Below are 9,663 nucleotides of genomic sequence, written 5' to 3'. Positions count from 1 at the left end.
ACACTCAAAAGCAGATTTCTGCCGTCGGCGTCGCCGTCGCCGTCGCCGTCGCCATGAGGTTCCGTATGACGTCAATCGAGATGAAATCGTCGCCGCGCGCCGCCGAACGCTGTATGTGCGAGTGAAAGGGCGCGAGGGACGCGCTCTTTCACGGCGAGTGAACGCACGGCGGAGAACAAACGCGCGTTCTGCGCCGTGCTTCCTTAAGGGCTGCAGAAGTAGGCGTCTCTTTCCTCCTTTACAATCATCATATATGTAGAGCAAACGCGCCTTCTTTCGACGCGCGAGAGGCCGTGGGGGAGGGGGGGAGGGGGAGGGAAGGGAGACGACGTTTAGCTGCGGCACCAAATGCCTATTTATATCAGAGGCTCCGGCAACAGTCACCAACGCCGCAGGCATTTTGAGCGAACGCGGGAAAAACGCCGACGGCGTCGACAACAGTTCTGCGCGTTGCCGGTGCTGCTGCATGTGCAAATTTATACAGCTGATAAAGCTAATATCATTACTCCGTATAGCTCTCTACAAATTTGCTATCGCAATTGATGCTTCGCCTTTCAGGTGAAACTGCGACAACTTTTTTTGTGATGCCGGTGACTACGGGGCGAACAAAATGTACGATGCACAAACGCTCGTGTGCGTTCAGTTCGTTGACCCCTGCTTTCTAGCGGTACTGAAATTTTCTAGAAATCATCAGTAACCGACCATGCGAAGGATATAACCGGTTCTGTTTGCTCCAAGTAACTGAAACTCCATAAAAATGCCTTCGAAATTATTTCTCCACTGGCATCCTATTGGCTATGGAATGGTGGGTTACTATGACCTCCATTGGCTTCGGTGGGGTGGCATACGTGCGAAACGAACATTTGTGACGTCCTCAATAACACATACACAGTAAAATAAGGCTCCTCAGTGCTTCTTGCGCCATCTGATGGGCTACGTCACGTCCCTGCATATCCGATGTGAAATAGTTTCAGACAGCAAGGTGCCGGTTCTCCTGCACGAAGCCTCCGCCACCGCCCCCGCGACGGAAGGGACTCGGTGCGGGTCAGTGCCACCCGCAGCGTGAGGGTCAGAGGTCAAGGTCTCAACGACTGGGCGGTGCGGTTGAGCGGCCTGGTGAGGACCGGTCCGTTCCGGTTCGAAAACATAACGCGGGACTTGACCAAGCAGCGGATCGCAAACGGACGACCATGCTTGGACCGCAGCTGTTCGCATGTAGCAAAGTTAATAGCAAAGGACCGCAGCTGTTCGCATGTACCTTGTAGCAAAGTTAATGACCGAGACAGCTCAAACGCTCTGATGCTGTGCACGAAGTCGTTGTTTCAATTATGCTTTTGCGACGGGGGCGGTATGCAAAAACTCGGTTGCGCCTGCAGATTTCGTTTACAGTTGGCGATGAAAATTAGTCCGAGAACACGTCCATTACGTTACACTTTTACATGTGTTGCTTCGGGACGTTAAACAATAAAGCCAGGCCTCTCTTTTTCGATCCGGTATAGGGGGACATTACTTGCACAGCAAGTTATAATGTACAGGTTTCTAATTAATAACATTCAATAATTACGTTTTTAATTATTCGCTTTGGAGCACAACTTGAAATTACAAAATTGAAGCCGAGCAGTAAGCGAAGTCATGTCTGCTTAGTAGTAATCCTAAGAATAGAGCCACTTTCGAGATATCCGTCCCAAAATGTGCGTCGGCGTTCCAGCAAAAAGAGGCCCTGAAGCACGTTTCCAACTAATCATAGAATGGCCTCACTATTAAAGGACGTTACCTCATGAATGTCCTGCCACAAGATTTTTTTTTCGGGGGTAGTTATCGAACCAATGCGCGACTTTCTCTCTCCTTTTGTCTCTACTTGGGCGCTGGAAGCTACACAGGGGGTTATGCAAAAGTTGGGCATTCTCGTTTTTTTTTTTTTTTTTATAACGCTACTTCCGGTTCAAGCGTGCACATTGCTTTTCTCGGTGCGAGATGGGCGCTCGGGCTGCCTCGCGTTTCCACAACCCTGGAGCTACGTCACTCACAGAGACCAATCAGAGCACACAGTTATCAGCGGCCAAAGGGCCTGTCGCGGCACCCCGCGTTGGCCGCGGTATCTACGCTGAACAGCATGGCGGTACGATCTCTGAGGTCACGCGCAGCTACGCGCAACATTCGTGTGTAGACCGGAAGTGCAAAGATGAAATACCTTTTCGATATTTTGGAGATCGCCAGACAAATATATGTTTTTATTCATGCAACTCAAAATTAGGAGTGATAGTATTACTAAGCATGTGCTCGCGATCACGAAATCTGCCGATACCGGTTGGCTCGCTGCTTGGCTGCTTGCGACGCAGCTGATGGCGACATTGCGAAGGAGAGAGCAAGCGATTTCTGACTGTGTTTGACACGAGATGGGAAATTTCCCTGCTGCTGCAGTGCATCTGGCCGATACGTTCAGAGGAGCTTCATCTACAGATCGGCAACGTTTTTTTACAATGTTCAGAAAGTGTTTCAATGAAGATCTTTCGAAACTGCTTGATGGACGCTTTTGAGAAACTGTTCAATGGAATGCCATTGTATTTCTTAGCGCACTTTAGGGTTGCATATCTCGAAACTGGTTCCAGTGTTACGATTTCTGCGATGCAAATATGACTTCAGTACAGGTCGGCTTCAATTTCGCAACTACATGCAATATTTGACACTAAAGTCAATTACTAGAAAGTCTATCAGTGAGCCCTATTAAGTCTGCACGTGAACATTCCAGCTTCTTACATGCAGATAATTTCCGCTCCTTTCAGAAATCCGCCTGAAAGAAAGGCGTCTTCTCCTCTAGCCCATCAGTGGTTGTGCATGGTTGTCCGCGCGGCTGAGCACAGACGCGGTCAACGCACCGTATCTTGGGAAATAATGTGCGGCGGGCGTAAAGTTAAGGCGAGCCGAGGTGGCTGGTCGCTTCGCATGCGCTGTCTTCCTGAGCGCCTAACGTTGGAAGTCGCGTAATATCAAGTGCCGAACACCTGTAAGTGCGAGAGGCAGCCTGTAGCGTTCGTTTCCCGATGTTGCGCCAGCGTTGTGACAGCGAGCTTTCACGGTCATCGAGCGAAATTGTTCGTGCCTACTTGTGCACGCGTGACATCATGTTTGCTCATTTATTTAGGCAGTGAATGTTTACTGCAATTTATACGGCCGATAAAACTACGACCCATATGAAGCAGCACCGCGAGCATGTTCCAACACATCCAGCAACCTGACCAGCGTGCTCAATGTATTCACGGGATCTGCTGCCGCAATCCGGAGGCTGTACTGCGAAATGCCGTGCCAGCTATTCCATGACCTTCATTACACCTTCCTTTCCAGTCTGCTACCCTCGCCCGATGTACTTCCAGCGCGATACACCAGGAGAGGGTGTACCGCCGTGTAATGCATGCACCGTGACTCATTGTCTTGTGTACGTTTGTTAACAGGCGACGAAAAAAAAAAACAGAAACACTACACACCGGTTGCAAGAGGCCCAATGCGCATCACATATGAAAAAAAAATGCCAGAAATAATCATTGTCGGAATGCCCATATACTGATGTTAATTGATGATTTATTTCTTGCTACTGAGAAAGAATCTGCGTCGGAATGCCCATATACTTATATAAATTGACACTTTATTTCTTGCAACTGCCGCTCAGAATGACCGCAGACTATCTGGAGGTTTTATTTTATTTTCTTTCTTTCTTTTCTGCTTCTTTTTTTTTAACGACACCGGACCTGTATTCACAAAAAAAAGTGCTTTTTACGCTAGAGCTGTTCGGTAAAGCAGATGCCTGCCAAATCGTGACGTTAGACATATTAAGACCGAAGGTTGCCGGCCAATGGAAAGCCGTACTTGCGTACGAAAATCTTTGTGCAAGATTTGCTTTTTGTTTAACCAAGCACCGCTTATGGCCCGTGCAGCGCACCAGCTAGTGTTCGTGGACCCCGTTCGTGGGCAATGACAGTGACCTCGCATTCGACGAGGTTGAGTGCGCGCTTATCACCCCGTGGTGCTGTTTCCTTTCCGTCTTCGTACACCACGCATTCTGGGAAGCAAGACTAACGAGCGGATATAAGCCTCTCAAGAACAAAGTTATTAAAATTCTTTTTTTTTTCTTCTACTTAAGTTCTGTGTTCAGTCATTGACTTAGCTGCAATCTAGTCCGCGAGGTGGCGGGAACACGCCACGAGGCAACACACGCAGCTCTACAAGGAAAAACCTTGGTGCCTCGCTCTTTCTTGCTTCCTTTTTCGCCTTCGCTCTCATTCTCTATCTATCTGTTTTGTGCACACAAACTTCATTATGTTGGGGCAAGGGCACTTTTGTAAGACTCGTTATATCTTGGGTAATGAACTGTGCAAATACGTTATTTGCCCTTGTATACAGGGTGTCCCAGCTATCACGCAGCACGATTTAAAAAAAGAGGAACGGTGCTACGCGAAGCCAACCTAGTGCGTATTGTTTCCAGCACAGTGGAGTAGCCGTCAGTAATTTTTTTCGTTACTGAGATTTAATTAATTGTAATTAATTATCTAACTCGAGAAGTACTGTCCTAATTATCAAAGTGTCAATGAGAAAGTTGTAGAGCAACATGAAAGACTCCCGATACAGCTTTTCGTTGCTCAATACGTGCTACGTAAATGTGTTTTTCCGAGTGTGAAGGAGCCCGCGAATACACGCAGAATTGCCGCACGACTGGCCGCTCGAGGCACTCGAGGCCTATCTGAGCGGCTCAAAAAGCAGTCACTGCTGAACTTGACAACATGGCGATCGCCGAGTCAGGCAATGAGCGGAGTTAGCTCCTTCAAACCACTTTGGTCACGCGACGCTTTTCGTATTTCGCGCGCTACAAGCAAAGCGCGGAAAAAAGCATTTACGTAGGACATGGCTATAGCGCACTGAAAACAACTTAATGTGATGTTTTCGGACATAATAACAGCTTTACAATTGGAAGTCACGGCCTCGCAAGTTAAAAAACATGAATTAGTTTAATTATTATTTATCAGGTCATTAAGGCAATTAGTACACAAAAAGTTATCCTGGTGGCGGAAGAGAACTCAGGGCCGAACAGCTTCGGTCCCATAACCGTACGCTGTAGCTGCTTAGCAGTCTGGCTAACCGTATAGGTGGAACACACCCTGTGTAAAAAACATTGTATCCGACATGTTGACCTTCAAAATATGCAGCAGGATGGGCGTCTTCGATGTCGATTAATAAATGACAGTAAACCTCTGCTTGATCGACTCTAAGGAAATACTACTACGTCGTATTTTTTCCGAGCGGATGCTGACACATGCGTTCACGGCTTCTTAGTCATTCTAACACTCTTGGAATTGAAGTCGTGCAGGATTAAACGTGCGGTGTTGGAAGTGGTGAGGAGTTTGTTCTATAGGAACGGTGCGCTGTGTATCGAGGAATTGTGGAGTGTAGATTTAGGTTGAAACATCGTAGGAGTCATGTGAACATTTCACGGTTATGAAAAAAAAGTGGTATATGCGTGTTTAGTTGCAAGTGGAGGGAGTGCCTGAGCAGTCCTTCAGAAGTGGCATCGAACTTCTTCCCCGATACCAGCATCTGTGACTCATTGGTTATGACGTTCCGCTACTGGGCAAGACTCTCGTGGCGGGGCATGTTTAGCATGAACTAACTATATAATTTGGAGATATTTACGAACAATTAAGGTTCCACTCTCGGCGGACGCTATTCTTGGTGTATCCATACCAAATGTTAGCATTCGACTGCCTAATTAGTTTTTTTTTTCTTTTGATGTGAAACGATCTTTCATTGCTGTAAGCATAAGGAGTTCACTTGCTAAAACTCCATATAACGTTATATGTACGTAACGAAAACATGTAATATTAATATCGCTTTGCAACTGTACTTCCCACGTGCCTTACTTTGGCATCATGTAGAGGAAAGAATCCATTACTCGATCATGCATGCGACGCGCGCGCACAGATCGCGCTGTTGTCGCGTCACGCATGATGCAATCGGAGCTAATTTTCGCCCCTCGCTCGACAGTCAGAGAGGCGTAGCAGTGCAGTACGTTTGTCGATCCGAGCGGGAGTGGTCGTGGTTGAGAGAGCCCACTCAGTCATAATTGGTATGATCCATCAAACTCAAACTTGTGCTCATCAGGAATTGTAAGGCTTAAGGTGTCCAATATGTTGCACAAACTACGCGGTTGCTCGGCTATGAAGCATCGCGTCCGTCACATAGGGTCCAGAAATGGCGTGCAGAGACTCGGGCAGCAAGACAGAGGGATCACGGTGGGCCAACTATACGAATAGAGAGCGACAGCGATTGCAATATTCAACCGTTGGACCCCCGTTAGCTGTGTCATAAGTTAAGCATGTAAGCTTTGTAATGCTTGTATAGATGCCACTTGTGTATTTCGTAACATTTTTTTTTTTTTTTTTTTTTTTGTACAGGCCGTCCAGAGGGCCCGCGACGTCGCCGAGAGCCACCAGCTTCCGGTTCCGTCACGGGCGGAGCCACCAACTTGATTGGGGTGCCTTCGGCTCCTCCAATCTTTTTCCTCAGGACCTTTCCATAAAGTTCTTGTCAACTGTCAACTGTACCCTAGTGTCCGTACACCGTCAGCAGCATGCAGAAGACGTTTCACGGACGCCACTACGGTGCTGCGTTCCCGATATATACAGCCGACCCAATAATTTTGCAAACTGAGCACTTGTGCAGGCGTTTTATAGTAAAAATAAAATGCTCTAGTCCATAAAAAAGAAAAAGGAAAAAGAAATTTGAGCACTAAAAAAATTTCTAGCAGAGCGTGGTTTCGATCCACGGACCTCTGGGTTATGGGCCCAGCACGCTTCCACTGCGCCACTCTGCTGAGCGACGACGGAGTAGCTAATAGCTAGCACAATTTGTGTGGGGAATGCCAACAGGTCTTGCGAACATAAATTTTGATTTTCTTTCTCACTCGCCATTTTTCTTTTCTAACATCTCTGCTTTTCTAAGGTCCATCAACGGTCTTGCTTCGTATTAGGCGCAACTGTTTTAGTGCTTCCCAAGCATGACTAGAACGAGACGAAGCTTGGCTTCCGGTAACACAGCACGCATTCAAGAGGGAACGGGATGTAGATGCTATAGCTAAATCTGCTCTATCAATGCGAGAGGCCCCATCTCGTCCGTTGGCGAGTGTGATACGCAGTGCTCAAGGTGTCGCTGTAGAGGACTCCTTGAAGAGCAGAGTCAACATTTGCGACACACGATGATAACCGTGTCGGTATAGATATACTCTCTGCTCCCCCGCCTTGTCGCGATTGCATCATACGGCGCGCCCCACTGACTTGGTCAAGTATTGCTGCTGCGTTGGCACTCAATACTACGCCTGTGTTGTGCTGATATGAACTGCGCCAGCTTATCGTGAAGACGTTGTTCTGCGTTTCTTTTCCATGCCTTCTCTTCACTTGGTTCTATCTCAGCCCGAAAGGCTTCAGGAGAAAGACCGTTGGAACAACGGATACTCAGTGCTTGCACGGACCGAATAGAACACATGGGATTCATTGTCACAGTAGTCACCTTTCGTCATTTCTTCCTTTCTTTCCATTTTTCTTTTATTTAATTTCGGTTGTCCCTGTCTGAACTAGCAAGCCCTCTCTACTAGAATAGGGCAGTCCTGTTCGGTCTATCGCTCTCTCCTAGCAGATGGGGAAGGGGGGGGGGGGGGGGGGAGTTACACTTTCACCTAAAGCGCGCGCGAAAGAGAGAAACCGAAACAACCTTTCTGATTGCGTTGTGACACAAGATTCATTGTTGTGTTTGAAAAGCACTTGCATTTATTTTTACACTTACAGCATAAATAACATTGCTGCCTCTGCAGTGTTGTTTCTTGTATCATGTGCCTCATTGTGTGTAACAAATCGGTATGTACAATCCTGCTCAGCGAATCACAATTTTTCGAGCAGTTCTTCTTATACAGTTCAATCCTCTTACACTAAAGTTCCGACACATACCCACACAGGGGAATTAACCAAGGAGTTGTGTCTTGTTCCAATCAATACGACAACTGAACGCCTGGATTGATCGCGCGTCCCAGACAAAGTCCTTATCTGTCGAAGGTACACAAATACGTGAGTATAATGCACAAGCACTAATCAGAAAGACACACAATTACAAAAGCTGCTGTGCAAATAATACTCTTCACGTATGCTCACCAATACTAACCAAGCGTACTAATAAGCACTAAGCTTACTAAGAAGGATTAGCCCGTCACTTACTGGCGATCATAATGGTGGTGTTCAAGGTTTATCAAGTAACATCCGCAGAGTCGGCGGTGCTACGGACTATTGCGCACCGTTCTTGTTCGCGCTTTCCTCTTAGACCTATCGGATTTCATTTCCGTTTTGTTATCGCGCAGTTCACTGGCATTCGGTAGATATTTCATCAGCGCTTACAGTCAAAGCGAAAGAAAAGGCAATACGAGGATAGCCGGCACTTTTGAAAAGGCGGCTGGGCAAAAACGATAACGAACCCGCATTTCACATACCTGGCAGCAACACACACTTATTTGTTCCGACGGTCCCTGCTGGAGTGGCATTATAGTCCGCGTCACTTGCAGGTGAGTAATGTGCGAGGGCATCTGACAGCTAGAGATAAGCCTGCGATTTGCCACTTTTGTAGTGAATGCCAAGAACAGGAGTGATTAGAACACGGCCCCTATCTACCCTTATCAGCATCATGGGTCAGCTACTCAGACTCTTCTGTTTCTGAAGTCGTTGAAGCGTACGCTAATAGCTTGACTTCCAGCCGTAGTCGTTTACTAACAAAAATGGACGAAATATAAAACAATACAAAAACATGTGACTGGACTGGACTGACTGACTGACTGCATGCATGGGTGCATGTAATGTCTCCAACAGCCCAGGAACTATGAGAAACGCTGGAGTCAAAGGTTCCAGGATGATCTTGACCATCTTGGTTTTTTAACGCGCGTACCCGAAGTTCAGTGCAAGAGCTTTCTTGGGCTCCGCATTTATTGGAAAGCTGCCGCTGCCGCCTGAACTCAAACCCACAGCCTCGCGACCAGCAGCAAGATGCGACAGCCACTTCTCTATCGCGACGGGTACAAAAACATGTGGTCTAGCTTCGTGATTGCCGATATACTGTAAGAGGCGCGCACGCATGGGCAGCATCATCGTGATCACCATGTTGCACTGAGTGCTGCACATCTGAAATTGCTGAAGGGATCGGGGTGGAGTCACCCTTACCCGTCACTCAGCTCTTCGTTAACTATTTGCAGGTGGCTATAATTTCGAAGTCTGCATCTTCATGGCTATAGTGACACCGCCGGCATGGAGCGAACTTCGCGTTTCTGTGTGAGGCATGTGATGTACCGAAGGAGTCACCTTGCAAATCCAATCGTAACCAAAATTTAGGGCAGCATCCGGTTCATGTAGGACATCATGTCTTCTGGCGTTCCTTACGGAAACAAGTATAGCTTGGCTCGTCCCACACACAACACTGTCTTGCAATTAAGGCTAAACACGTGTCACTTACTGTAAATGTATTCAGCCGCCACGCCTTGCCATAGGTCGGCACAATATGCACCAACTCTACAAGTATATCCAGTAACTCCTCAAGGTATCTGCCTGTTGCGCACCACATCGGCGCAATGGCGCACGTGCACGCCAC

The 9,663-nt window shown here is 47.4% G+C and overlaps 1 non-coding gene across 1 annotated transcript; it reads right to left on the bottom strand.

Moving 5' to 3' along the window:
* Positions 1 to 6,787: 6,787 nt before the first annotated feature.
* Trnam-cau (transfer RNA methionine (anticodon CAU)) lies at positions 6,788 to 6,859 on the bottom strand. The gene has a single exon. It is a non-coding gene; the product is annotated as a tRNA-Met (tRNA).
* Positions 6,860 to 9,663: the final 2,804 nt, after the last annotated feature.

The sequence above is a fragment of the Dermacentor silvarum genome, chromosome 8 (genome assembly GCF_013339745.2).
Source record: "Dermacentor silvarum isolate Dsil-2018 chromosome 8, BIME_Dsil_1.4, whole genome shotgun sequence".
Lineage (NCBI taxonomy): Eukaryota > Metazoa > Arthropoda > Arachnida > Ixodida > Ixodidae > Dermacentor > Dermacentor silvarum.
Note: the sequence above shows the minus strand (reverse complement) of the source record. Positions and strands in the feature narration are given on the sequence as shown.